The following is a 13900-nucleotide window of genomic DNA, read 5'->3' as shown; positions in this document are numbered from 1 at the left end:
TTCTTTTATAATAGCTTATGTTTCATCCCCCTGCAAGCCTCGAGTCCTAGTAAAGACTTTCATTTGAAAGCTCTCCCTTCTTCTCGCTGCCTTTCTTCTCCTTCAAAGGAAAGGTCTCTTCTCTGTGTTGGCTGCTGTTGCAAACTCCTCAGTATATTAATAATTCTTTCTAATTTTCTGAACAGCGAGGACACCGGAAGAACCTCATTATTTCTCCTGCACTGCATTTGAAGAAGAGTGTTTTTGCAGTAACAGAGTAGGATGACCAGATGCAAAAGAGCACAAGGCTCCTGAACTTTTAATAGTTGTGTAGAAAAGGGATATTCAGCAAGTGTTACTTGTCATAGAAGCTACACCTGTTGAAACTCCCTCTTCTGCCCAATTAGGGAAAGTTGCAGTAGCCCTGACCATTATTATTTGCTTCTGGCCATCATAACAGGCAATGCAGTCTAGTGATCAGGAAAAAAACACCCCTAAGTTTTACCATCACTTATCCAAAGATTTTAAACCCTTTAACTAGCTTCTGTCATTTGTTTACACAATCCTGGGTTATGTGAGGACAGAAGAGAGCTAAAAAGTGAAGACAGAGCCTCTGGGTCTCTTTCTTTTCTTCTGACTTACTTACCTGTTCAGTGTGCGGTGAATTGAGTTGAAAAGGATTGTCCTTCATTCCCAATTTCTTCAGGGTTCCCTAAATGAACTGAGAATGAGGCTGCATCTCCTAATGACGTTGCCTAAACGTCCTTCACAACTGACATATCTTCACAGCATTTATCTATTTTTTCCTTCTCAGAGCCACTTATATGAGTGACCTTCACAATATCCGCAGGGAATGTGTTTTGCAAGTGAATCATATGTGGCAGGAAAAAGCAGCTCTCACTCATTTTAAAACTACAGCCTTTGAAACCCACCTTTTTTGCCTCCATCTCTCATGAGGTGATTGGTATATGCTATAACTACGGATGGCAGAATCCGCCCATTTCGGTTTCTCTCCATTTATCATTTTTTCCAACCTTAAAGACCGTCCTCCACATTTCCACATAGATGTGCAAACTTTTTGTTCTAAAAAAAAAAAAAAAGTCGTCATAAAAATTCACCAGCGTTTTTGTGCAAATTTCTCTGAATCTACGCATTTTTGTTTGCAGTTTTGCACCTAATGCACACATTTTTACAAAACAAATTGTAATTATAATTCAATTTTGTACACTATCTTCACGAATTTATGCATTTTATGCACACTTCACCCTAGTCTATGCATTTCTGTGCACATTACTTGGCAGGAGAACTGTGCTGAAAAATTTGGAGAAGCGCAACTTTCAAACGATAAATGTGTTTCACGTGTCGTTTCGGAAGTGGGGAATTAGGAAGCTTCACCTTTAAATGCAAACTGAATCAAATTTCTTCCCTATCCCTAGCTATAATGTAGCAGCTTCCTGAGGTCTCCTATGCACAGCCCAATGAACCTAAAGCACATGTGTGCAAGAAGGTCCCAGGTTCAATCATTGAGGTCTCAGGGTATGGCTGGGGAAGTTTTCTGCATAAAACCCCAGAGCGCTGAGGCATCTAATCATAAGCCTGCATTTTTATCAAGCTTATATTTTGATCAGGGCCTGTATCTTAAAATGAGCTTAAAGATCTTCAAATGTTTCATGCCAGGCAGAAGAGCAACTGCCTAAGAACCTTGGCAAAATGTTTTTCCTCCTAGACAAGGGGCCCCCCTGATTTATAGCAGAAAACAATTCTCAAAGTCGTAAAAAGGGAATTACAGGCTGACAGCCAAGGTTACACTGACCCTACATATTACAGAAGATAAAAAAAGAGATAAACATAATTAAGAGTGGGTAAATAGTAAAATAAAACCATGTGCCTCCCATTAAACTTGAGCCATATTTTCCTAAGGTTGAAAGGTCAAGAGCAGTGAAAAAGGCAACTGGCTTGGCTGGAGAAGAGAGTATTTTGGGAAGTCTTTTTCTAAAGTTGTTTCTTTCTTAAACTGAGATCCTTTTAAGATTTCTTTTCCTTTTAAAAGGTTATTTATGTTATGTATTAAATATATTGGCTTAAATGTAATATTTAAAGGAATTAGAAGCTAAGAAATGTTAAATCCTTATGCTAGATTCTTATTTCATATAGTTGGAAGAGATCACAGGGGCCATCAGCCACCAGCCCAGCCCCCCCTTGCCAAGCAGGAAACATCATTAGAGCACATATGGTTGTCAGGCCTTTGTTTTAAAGACCTTCAAGAGAAGGAGATCTTTCAATGATGATCCTTGACAATCACCCATTCCCACCACCCTTCTGAGTAATACCCCTCCCCACCTTCTCACTATATAGAAGGGTCTGGAAACTTCTGTTTCAGTGTATCTGAAGAAGTGTGCATGCACACGAAAGCTCATACCAAGAACTAACTTAGTTGGTCTTTAAGGTGCTACTGGAAGGAATTTTTTTTGCCTTGACATCTGTTTAAGATAAAAATTTAAGATTAACCATTTGTTTTGGAGGGCAATAGGGCAAGGAGGGCAAGAGGTGAGCTGGTAATTAAGGTTCCTTGTTAAGACACATGTAAGATATATTACTACTTATTTGTCATTTATAAATAGAAGAATATATAGCTTTTTGTTTCCCAAAAAAGGGCATGAGGAAATGGGTGTATCTTTTGTGATTGGTTCTAGCAAACAGCCAATAGGAATTTCAACCAGGCTGATTGGACAGAGGCAGCCACAGGAGGAGCAAGGGGGCTGGATTAAGGAAATATAAGTGCTGGCCAGAATGGCAAGAGGCCAGGCCAGAGCTTGGTAACCATATACCACTGTGCCTCATATTTATTTGTCTGACAAATAAATTATTATTTTAATTTCTCTATTGCTGCGTTGAATATTTCATTCCAGCTAAGCGTTAACCACAAGCAGGGTGCTACAGCGTCACTGCCAGCCCATGTCAACATCACTGAGCAAGATGGATCAATGGTCTGACTCAGTATAAGGCAGCTTCCTAGGTTGCTCCTTTCTGGACTGACTGGCATCCCTATCAGAAAAGGAATCCTCCCCCCCTCCCACCACCACCATCTGCTCATCTCCATTTCTTTTGTTTTCCTCTGAGTTGGTGGAAATGCCCCTTAATTCCCCCCCCCCCGGCAAACACACTCACTGCCAGGTTATTTTAAGTGTACTTGATGAAGAAAAAAAAGTCAACTCTGAACTCTTGTCATGGCTATATTTAGCTGGAACTTCTCTCGCTGGGATTCAGACTCTATTTGGAAACTGTGCAGCTTGGTGTACAGCCAAACCATTTCTTTTTTACACAGACATCCCTCAGCATATGGCAAAGGGTTTTGTCCCTCTCTGTGTTTTATGAGGAACTGTCATTGCTGCGCTAACCTGGCCAGCTGAAGAACAATGCCTTTTACGGTGCATCTGGCAGGCTGGGGAAGCGCATGGCTCAATCCTCCTGAGGCACTCTTCTTAGAAGCCCAGGATTCCTTTTTTTTAGCCTACCCAGTTACAGGGATAAAAGGTCAGCCCTCCTACTCTCGGAAGAAAGCATTTTACTCATTTGGAATCAGGATCCTTTAGGCCAGGGCTGGGAAATTCCGGCCACGTGCCCTGATTAGGCCCCGCAGGCCATTTTGGGTGACTCAGCGCCATCTTTCCCCGTGCCTTGTGTTATAAACGACGTCAGGCAGGAGGAAGTTCAAGCCGCGCCTGCAAAGGGGGAATCACCCTAAGTGCGCTCCTGACTCTCACATCTGCTACGTTCTGAATCTGGCACCTGTTCCTACTGCCCTCCAGGGTGATGGGAAAAAGGCCCCAGGTTCAAAACGCACCAGCTGCAAAGGAAGACTTGGCAGCTCAAGTTAGCGTGCTCTCCCATTAATTTTGCAGCCATACTTTTAAAATTCAAGTTGGGGCTGCAAAAGAAGAGTGTTGCTTTGCAGCCACGGCTTGAATTCAAGGACAGTGGCTCAGAACAGCTACACAAAGTGGGCCTGATCCACACCTGTGACCGCAAGCAACTAATTGGGCGTGTGCACACAAATCTGCTTCAAATGAGAGCTTTCTGTCCAGCATAAATTGCTGGCACATGGGCCCCCGAGCTGGATTGGGGACCACTATGGGGACAGAGGGTTAAATTCCCTCTTTCCTGCCTCCCCTCATCCAAATAGACCATGGTGTACATCAGATTGGGTCCCTATACACCTGCTGTTTAGCAATGGGAGGAGAGGGAAACAAGCATATCATTTTCTGCAGGGCTCCTAATTTGGCCCACGAGGCCATTTTCTCTAAACCACGTCCACCTGCCCCACACTTGTTGTCCTATGTGATGTAGGCAAAGACACGGCTGCAAACGGTTGGAAGCTTAAAGTGCATTTCCAGTTGTTGCTTGGCTTTCTGACATCTCCAATCAGCTTATCGCTGCTGACAGCCAGCCACTTTGAGCGTGTGTCCATTTGCAGGTGCTGTTTAATGAAGTTAAATAATCAATACTGAAATTAAAATTCAATAACATGTCCATATGGGAGATTTTATTAATTGTGTTCATTCGGCACACCCAGCGAGCATCGTTCATGCAGTACTTTTAGAGTCTCCACATGGTGAGCACATGGGATCACAGCCTGTAGCTGTGCCATGTAAGGCTGTAGGATTAGAACACCAAGTGTTATTATTATTTAGTCAATTTATGAGTTGTTTGGCACATAATAAGTTTCCAGGCAACTAACAACATTGGAAAACAGAAAGCATGGCATAAAATCAAGAAGGGAGAAAATGTCTATTGCGTTACATATAAAAGCCTATTTTAAAAAATACAATAGCCTGTAAAACAAATAGCAGCAATGTTTTTGTGTAAGAAATTGGTGACATATAGTGCTGCCCCTTTCATCCTATGTGATTTCAGTGCTGGAAAAGGCATTGCCCACATAATAGGCTGTCTGGAACCTCATTAGCTGGCTGCTTGCGCATCACCAAAAAGGATGGAAGACATAATCTAAAAGACCAAAAAGTGGGCAGATTTGCATAAGATCTGCATTTGCTAATTCACAGATAGAATTTCAATAATAAAATAAATTTCACTCTTAGTGGGGAAGAATGTGACCAGGTAGCATTCTGCTGTTCAATCTGTTGTCCAAATGTTCACTTACAGTGGGCAACTTCAAGAGTCCTCCTCTCCCACCTTACATTTTTTTATCTAGGTCCAGACAGCCCTTCAAATAGAGGCCTTTCCTCTGATAGCTCATCAAACGGAGGGTGGATTTCTGCAAAGCAGAACATATGGCCACCCTAAACTTCATAGCCTTTCAATTAGCCAAATACCTGGCTTATTTCTACTCAGGGGGACAAGGCAAACTCATGTTACATAACCTTTAATAAGCAGAAACAGCAACCCCAATAAAAAACTGATCACAGGGATCAGTTCAGATGCACCGTGGTGTTTTGCACCTGTGACTCAGCCATAGTGTTATACTTGTTACTTGAGCCAGAAAAGCCTTCAGTGCTTTGTGCCAATTACAGCCCCATTATGATTATACATTTTAAAAGCCTGGCAAAGGAGTTGGCCATCAGGCCTGCAGGAATCCTGCCAAATCCTGTACATCCCAAGCAGATGGATCTCATTAAGAGATGCCAAGCGGCTGAACCCACCTGACCACCTCCTTGCCTGCATTTCTTTCTCCAGCCAGCGCAATATGGCCTCATCAGCAACCCGGAGAAGCAAAGCTGGCTTACAAAGAAAGTGAACCACACACCTTTCCCCTTTCTATCCTTATAAGCTCAGAGGGGGATGAGAGTAAGCACCACGTTCTTGCTTAGATTGAATTCTCATCCAGTGAGTCAGGCAAATTAATGAACAATCGGATTGACATGACCTGCTACAACATACCTCAATACGGTTCAGTCTGTGCTATCATTGGCTCATTTAGCTTCACAAATTATCTGGCTTCATGGGGGCAATTTGGCTGCATTAAAAAGCAGGCAGGCTTTCTTCTGGAATGAGATGGATTTTGCTAACTGTAAATCAGTCCTCTCTCTCTCTCTCTGAATCACTTGGTTGCCTTTTCGATCTCACAAAATCTGACAAGATTCCAAACAGGGCGACTTGGAGTAAGAAAAACCTTCGTATGAATATCTTTCCTTTCATCCTGTGCACTTAACATTTTCAGGTGCTCTTCAGTGACTTGCCTGGGAAAGCAACAAAGCAAGTTTTGCACTTTGAAAATACATTGATTAACGGCTTCCCAAATTCCGCTGGTGATCTCGGTATAAATCTTATAGCACCAAACCACTAAAGCACCAAAATGCAGAAAATCAGACCCATCTGTCTTCTTTTTGAAACAGAGTTTGTGGGGGAAGTGGGTACACACACACACACACACACAGAGAGAGAGAGAGAGAGAGAGAGAGAGAGAGAGAGAGAGAGAGATACACACACACACTTTTACTGCATTTCAAGTCAGTTTTCATCCATCACTATCCTGGTAGTAATCTTTGTGTATGTATGCATCCTTATTTATGGGGCTGAGTTTTTCTCTCCCCCCCCCCCCCTAGAATGCTGCTATAGATGTGTAATTGTATCTGTGAACTGGCTCCTGTACACATTCCAATCCAGTTAATGCAAGATGCCTCCTTAATGGAGGGTCATGAAGTAGCCAGATTTACCTTCTGCTCAAATGAATTAGCAAGGTATCTGTAGAGAAACCCTGCATGGGCGCAATGATTTTAAAAATATTCTAAATTGCCAATAAAAAAAAGAGGAGGAAGAGCAAGGCAGTGATGAGGGAAGGAAAATTATGGGACAGTTTCCAGCTTCTTAATGAAAAATTCAGGGCATGTGATATAGATAACCACTTTGAGGTTCTTTTTTTTACCATCAAGCGGTGTATACATTTTATGAAGTAAAAATATATAAATAAAAACTGACAGATTACAGGGTGCAATACTGAATGTATCACCTCCATGCACAAATAACAATCACTAGTAGGTCATGCAAAAACTGCTTATCTTAATGCATCCTTTAAAAAAATGCAAGATATCTGGAAGATAATATTCCTCCCAGAGGCAATGCCTCAAATAAAAATCCTCTTTGGCTGAAAGATCTATGTATAAATTATTTAACCTCACTAATTGCTTAATTGTTAATGTTCCTGAAAAAGTGCATTATAAAGAAGAGATAAGAGTCAAAACTGATTCTCTTTGCTAGGGATTTCATCTTGGCCAATGCCACAGGAAGCAGACACTGTAAATCCCAATATAAGCAAATTAGCAATTTTATGAGCTAACCAGCTGCTCAGCAGAATTTTGTTGCAATGCATCACCGCCTGAGAAAGAACTCTGTGTGGCCTCCTTAATTCCTGTTTTTCAATGATTTGGAACATGTGCTAGTTGGACTATAACACATCCATTCTACAGTTTGCCCGGTTTTCAAAACTTAATTTTAGATTATAATTAGACTGAGAGTTTTAACCAGAAAAAAACCAGAACATTCCTAGTTCAGTTAATAACACAGGATAGAAAAAATAACGGTCAGGGCACCAGCAAGGAGACCTCTCTCACCCTCTGTGTTTTAGATTTCATATGATCTGTTCTCAGGAACACCCTCTTGTTATCAAGAGTTATAAAGTGTAATGCATGTCTCTGGTTATTATTAGGTTTAAGGGGAGGGCCATACCTGAGTGGTCGAGCAATTGCTTTGCATACTAAAGGTCCTCAGATCAATCTCTGGCATCTCCAGTTGGGGTGAGGAAATATCCTTGTCCAAAATCCTGGAAAGCCATGCCCAGTGGTGCCATCAGGCCAGGACTTTGAAAAAGGAGGTCAGGGCCCCACTCAATGGAATGAGTAGGAGGGCCCCCAAACACAGCATGGCCACAGTTTAAAGTAAACCTATAGAGCAGAGAGGGTACTAAGGCCATAAAGTGTAGAGTGAACAGTACCTACCTGCATCATTGCTGCTGCCAGTCAGTGTGGACAAAACAGAACTAGATGGACTATGAACTTAGTATACAGAAGCTTCATATGTTCATGTAACCACAATGCCTGCTTTTAAAATTCTTTGCTTTTCGGCAGTTTAATCTTACGTATTTTCAAAAGCAAGCCTGAAAATGTTACTCTTGATAGCTCAGTCAGTAAGAGCATGAGACTCTTAATCTTAGGGTTGTGGGTTCGAGCCCCAAGTTGGACAAAAGATTCCTGCATTGCAGGGAGTCGAACTATTTGATCCTCATCGTCCCTTCCAACTCTACAAATCTACGATTCCCCTCCCACTAGAGTTGCCAGCCCTCCAGGTTTGGCCCAGAGTCTAAGCATCAACCTGCAGCTCCAGGAATCTTCTGAGGCCAATCTTGGAGATTTGACCAGCCACTGTTGCTGTCTCACACTAGAAAGGGGTAGTCAGGAAATACGGTACAAGGGACTCTTGCCCTGACATCACTACTCAGCTTGAGCCACAGCTACAAGGGGATCATTGATTGACTCAGCTGCCAGGCCTGGGCAGTAGAGAACCAAACTACGGAAACCAGTCCCAAGTCAATGTTGCAAAATGGAGTTTGGCCAGTGCACAGTGGAGTTAGGAGACTAGAAGAAGTGCTGAGACAGTCTAAGGAGAGGCAGCATGAAGGAGCTGAGCATTCATCCAGAGTACAGTATGGTGCAGAGAAGCCTTCTGTAAACAGAAACAAAAGAAAGAGAGGTAGTGGTGGTCATTGAAGAACATTACAGTGGCACAGTGAACAAGAAGATGCATTTGTGTGGTTTTAATGATGAATGGTGCAAGCAAAATGCATTTAGGAGCTGGTTTCACAAGGTCAACACAGCTACCAGCAGAGAAGACTGGATGCCACCAAGGGTCTTCAGTTAAATATTGCGGGCTGGGGGGAGAGGGGTAAGCTGTAAGGAGCCACAGAAGAAAGTCTAAGGAATTAGAAAAACAACAGAAAAGAATTCAACAGATTTCATCATTTTGTACCATTTCTCCCCCCAGAAAATCTGGTTACAATAGCAGAAGTGGGGCAGGTTTACCACAGAACTTCACACCCTTTAAATTATGCAAGCCAAGACTGCAAGCAAAATGCTTCTAAGAATATTGTCCAATTCTGAAATTGCAACAGCAACACAATCTTGCGCACAGACAAAAGCAATCAGCACAACTGAAAAACATTTTGGCACCCAAATCACTAAAACCTTTGCGTAAGGACTTGGATGGCGCACAGTTGTTTTTTCAGTTGAATTTGCTGTTTGCAACATGAGACAGAGGAAAGTCTTCCTAGTAAGTCTTTGTTACTTTTCTGTGTCAGACAGAATTAAGCATGGCTAACTTGAATTTTTGCAGTGACTTGACAAGTCAGTCAACTGTGATATGTATCGCCATCATTCCACAGGAGAATGGTCTCTGTATTAAGTGTGTCTTCTTATGGAGCTGACAATGCCTCTGTAAATTTGGAAAAGCACAGATCAGTGTATCAGAAATTAAAGCAGCTTATTGACTACTTGATAGAAATTAGATGCAGACATCATATAATCCATACTTGCCTCAAACATTGGATGAGTGCTTTGAGTTTTGTTGCAGAACCCCCCAGTGCAGTCATACCTCGTGTTGCGTCCACTTCATGTTGCGTCTTTTGCATTACGTCCCACTGCAACCCGGAAGTACTGGAACAGGTTACTTCCAGGTTTCGCTGCTCGCATATGTGCAGAAGCTCTAAATCGTGCTTCCCGCATGTGCAGAAGCACCAAATTGCACTGCACGCCTGCGCAGATGCAGCGCTTCAAGTTGCGGGCATTTAACGTTACGGATGGGCCTCCAGAACGGATTCTGTCCATAACACGAGGTACCACTGTATACAGTGAGGTTTTTTCCCCTTGTCCAAGAAAGTAGAATCTCTTATGTCCTTTTCTGAGTTTGTAGAAATGAAATAGAAAGATGTCCTTCGGCATGTACCAACAAAGTGCTTGTCACTTCTACCTGCTATTGAACACACATTACAGTGTTGGCCAGTACTGAGGTCATACTTCTTTTCAGAGAAAGAAGAATGTGTGGAGATTGTGTGGGCAGTATTCAGTGAGAAAGAACACAAATTCCCCACTTAGTTATGTTTGCTTCCTGCATAACCTGATGGGAATCTTTCAGATTGCTGTGAAGAAACAGGAATGTAACAATGTTAGCTGTACAAATTCTATGGAAGATCAGCCCAAGTCATTTTTAGCAATGCTGAGAACAGAAATTTCAGAAAGGATACAAATAATACTGTTACACACCACCCACCCCAATCTCCAAGCCGTGCAAGATTCCAGGGTTCTAGGACTAGGTGCTTACCCAGGATTCATGTTTCCTTTTGGAAACAGTGGAAACTGTGGTGTCTTTATGATATATGGTTTGTTCACACATCTATACAACCTGAGTCAAATGATGGAGGGGCTTACAGCATTCCAAAAGGGTCTTGCTTCCTTCATAGGCACAACTTGGGATCAAAACAGATACCGGCCATGGCTCTTACTCTCGGTCCACTTTGCAGCCTTTAACAGACTGAAGCCATTTTCCTCCAGCCTACATCACCCCCAACTGCAACCCTAAACTCTCCACTCTGCTTTGTCTCAGCTAACTATCTCAGAGCTCAGGTAAGGGATCCACCCATTTGCCAACTGCCACAGAGTCTGCTTTGCTGATAGCCCATCTTCCCTGTCTTTGTTCTCTGTTAATGGCCCATCTTTCAGCAATCTCCTGAACTCAGGAAAGTGGTTTGGCCTGCCTTAACACTTTGCTAAATCCAGTGTCTGGCAGCCAATGTTAGCACTGCAAGCATTGGTGGAATTCTAATATCTATCAGACCCAGGAATTTAGGGGATACTGGCACCTACAAACTCACAATACATTGACACAGTGCCTTGAATACCTGGAGAAATTGTATGATGTTGAAACAGCACCTTAAAAACAAAAGCAAGCGTCAGTGGTCTCACTTCACAACAATGTGAAAAGTCTTGCTACAGAAGCCCACATCGAGATAGATGAGCTGCATGATGACTACTTTGTGTTACAGTAAACAAGGGGTAAAGTTGCCTTGAAGGAACAAAATATAGATCAGAGATGAGTGGAGGTGTTCAGATGAATGCCAGTGGGTTGTGGAAACCAAATGAAGAAGCTGGTCTCTTCCACACTTTCCATTTCTATAACTAATGCCTACCAGGTTGTCAGTTTAATGGCACAACTATGAGCCAAGAACAGAACCAAGCTGTGTGACAGCATTGTGAAGTCATAGTTTGCAACCCAAGCTCCCACTGAAATCTGACCTCTTACCCCGCAAATAAAGCTGTAATATCCATTTATATTCCACCTTTCTTCCATTTGAAAGGGTTCTCTAAAGTGAAGGGCTGTCCAGCTCAGTCTCAGTATTTAAAGATAAAGAACCCTAAGAAGGGAGAGGTGGAGCCTTGAAGTTGCTCATCAACAATTAGTATCTGGACAACAGAATGAGGAGGCATAAGAGGAGGACTTCAATGTAGCACTAAGTTGAAGTCCCTTAGTGACATGCTAGTGGTGCTAGCAAAATGGCATGTGCAAGAGAAGGAGCAGTAAGCCAACATGGTTCTCGAGGTTGGTTGTGGGGCTACCTTTGAAGGTGCCCCAGAAACTTCAATTAATCCAGAATGCAGCAGCTAGACTGCCAACTGGGAGTGGCCTCTGAGACCATATAACACCGGTCCTGAAAGACCTACATTGACTCTCTGTATGTTTCTGAGCACAATTCAAAGTGTTGGTGCTGACCTTTAAAGCTCTAAACGGCCTCGTCCCAGTATACCTGAAGGAGAGTTTCCATCCCCATTGTTCAGCCCGGACACTGAGGTCCAGCTCCGAGGGCCTTCTGGCGGTTTCCTCACTGCAAGAAGTGAGGTTACAGGGAACCAGGCAGAGGGCCTTCTCGGTAGTGTCGCCTGCCCTGTGGAACGTCCTCCCATCAGATGTCAATGAAATAAACAACTATCAGACTTTTAGAAGACGTCTGAAGGCAGTTTAAGGAAGTTTTTAATGTTTGATGTTTTATCGTGTTTTTAATATTCTTTTGGGAGCTGCCCAGAGTAGCTGGGGAAATCCAGCCAGATGGGGAGGGTATAATAATAATAATAATAATAATAATAATAGTGCAACAGATTGCTGTAGGCCCGGTACTTCCTGTTGCACAACAAGCTTCTGCTAGTGCAACTGTTGCTCTGGGTTTCATATTGCACAACCATTATTCTTGCTCTTATGCTAGGGCCCTTGCATTGGCTATCAGTGAATGTTAAATCCAGGCCAAAGTCACCTGTTCACAGTGTGCTCCACTATGGTGAGATGCATTTTGATTTAAATTATAGCAGTTGATTCTAAATTGGCATATATCAAGTGTTGTTGTTGTTTAGTCGTTTAGTCGTGTCCGACTCTTCGTGACCCCATGGACCAGAGCACGCCAGGCACTCCTGTCTTCCACTGCCTCCCGCAGTTTGGTCAAACTCATGCTGGTAGCTTCAAGAACACTATCCAACCATCTCATCCTCTGTCGTCCCCTTCTCCTTGTGCCCTCCATCTTTCCCAACATCAGGGTCTTTTCCAGGGAGTCTTCTCTTCTCATGAGGTAGCCAAAGTACTGGAGTCTTAGCTTCAGGATATGTCCTTCCAGTGAGCACTCAGGGCTGATTTCCTTAAGAATGGATAGGTTTGATCTTCCATGGGACTCTCAAGAGTCTCCTCCAGCACCATAATTCAAAAGCATCAATTGTTCAGCGATCAGCTTTCTTTATGGTCCAGCTCTCACTTCCACACATCACTACTGGGAAAACCATAGCTTTAACTATATGGACCTTTGTTGGCAAGGTGATGTCTCTGCTTTTTAAGATGCTGTCTAGGTTTGTCATTGCTTTTCTCCCAATAAGCAGGCGTCTTCTAATTTCGTGACTGCTGTCACCATCTGCAGTGATCATGGAGCCCAAGAAAGTAAAATCTCTCACTGCCTCCATTTCTTCCCCTTCTATTTGTCAGGAGGTGATAGGACCAGTGGCCATGATCTTCGTTTTTTTGATGTTGAGCTTCAAACCATATTTTGCGCTCTCCTCTTTCACCCTCATTAAAAGGTTCTTTAATTCCTCCTCACTTTCTGCCATCAAGGTTGTGTCATTAGCAATTTTAATGTGAATCTGTGACCACTGTGTTTTTAACACCATTATCTAGGTGTTGAGGACCCTTTAGCAAACCCTAAACTGGACTGAGTCCACAAAGAATATCTTATGCATATTTGTAAGCCTTTTATATAAAAAAAGCTGCATTTAAATAATTGTTTTAATAGAATCCAGTTTTTGCATTGTTTCCTCCCTCTATATATAATTTTGTCTCTTTTAAAATTTGATTTGGTGTTTTGTCAGCAAAGAAACAAAACATCCTGTACTCACACATATTTCCTATCTGCTGCTGTCCTGGCCCCAGCAGCAAGCACAGTGGTGTAACTATGCTATTGCAGTCAGTAAGGAAAAACCTTTAATATATATCTCAATCTCCAAAGCGCTTCTGTGAAAGCTATAGAGCTACAGGGATAATAACAGCAATGGATTCTGCTGATGGGAGTGAGCAAGAGAAAGCAAAAGTGAGCGGTTTAACATGAAGAAGTGGGGCAATCAGAATAAGGAACTATAAAACCACAAAGGAGTATATCCATAGATTTACAAGGCAGCCTGATGCCCTTTCAAAACACATTTTCTGCACTTATTTTCCCAGCTGAATCATGGGGATAGGCAAGCCAGGCTAGTTTGCTCTCACTTTAAAGCAATAAAATAAAGGCAAGGGAAGACGTTTTCTCCTGTTCTGGTGACTGAATAGAAATAACAGCCCTCAAATATTAAACACAGTTGCTGCATGGGCTGGGGCACCAATTAAGGAGACATGGGGATGA

General features: G+C 42.6%; 1 long non-coding RNA gene across 2 annotated transcripts; it reads right to left on the bottom strand.

The window, feature by feature from the left end:
* Positions 1-4507: 4507 nt before the first annotated feature.
* Positions 4508-10871, bottom strand: LOC307216643. 2 transcript variants are annotated; one of them, XR_013839247.1, is made up of 5 exons: positions 9519-10871; positions 7929-9417; positions 5875-6173; positions 5138-5251; positions 4508-4633 (listed from the first exon to the last, which is right to left on the bottom strand). It is a non-coding gene; the product is annotated as an uncharacterized lncRNA (long non-coding RNA). The 2 variants fall into 2 exon arrangements; XR_013839246.1 differs by having other exon boundaries at positions 7929-10871.
* Between the last annotated feature and the right edge of the window lie 3029 nt (positions 10872-13900).

The sequence above is a fragment of the Podarcis cretensis genome (genome assembly GCF_951804945.1).
Source record: "Podarcis cretensis genome assembly, chromosome: 5".
Taxonomy (NCBI): domain Eukaryota; kingdom Metazoa; phylum Chordata; class Lepidosauria; order Squamata; family Lacertidae; genus Podarcis; species Podarcis cretensis.
The sequence above is the reverse complement of the archived record's forward strand: the minus strand, read 5'-3'. Positions and strand labels throughout refer to the sequence as shown.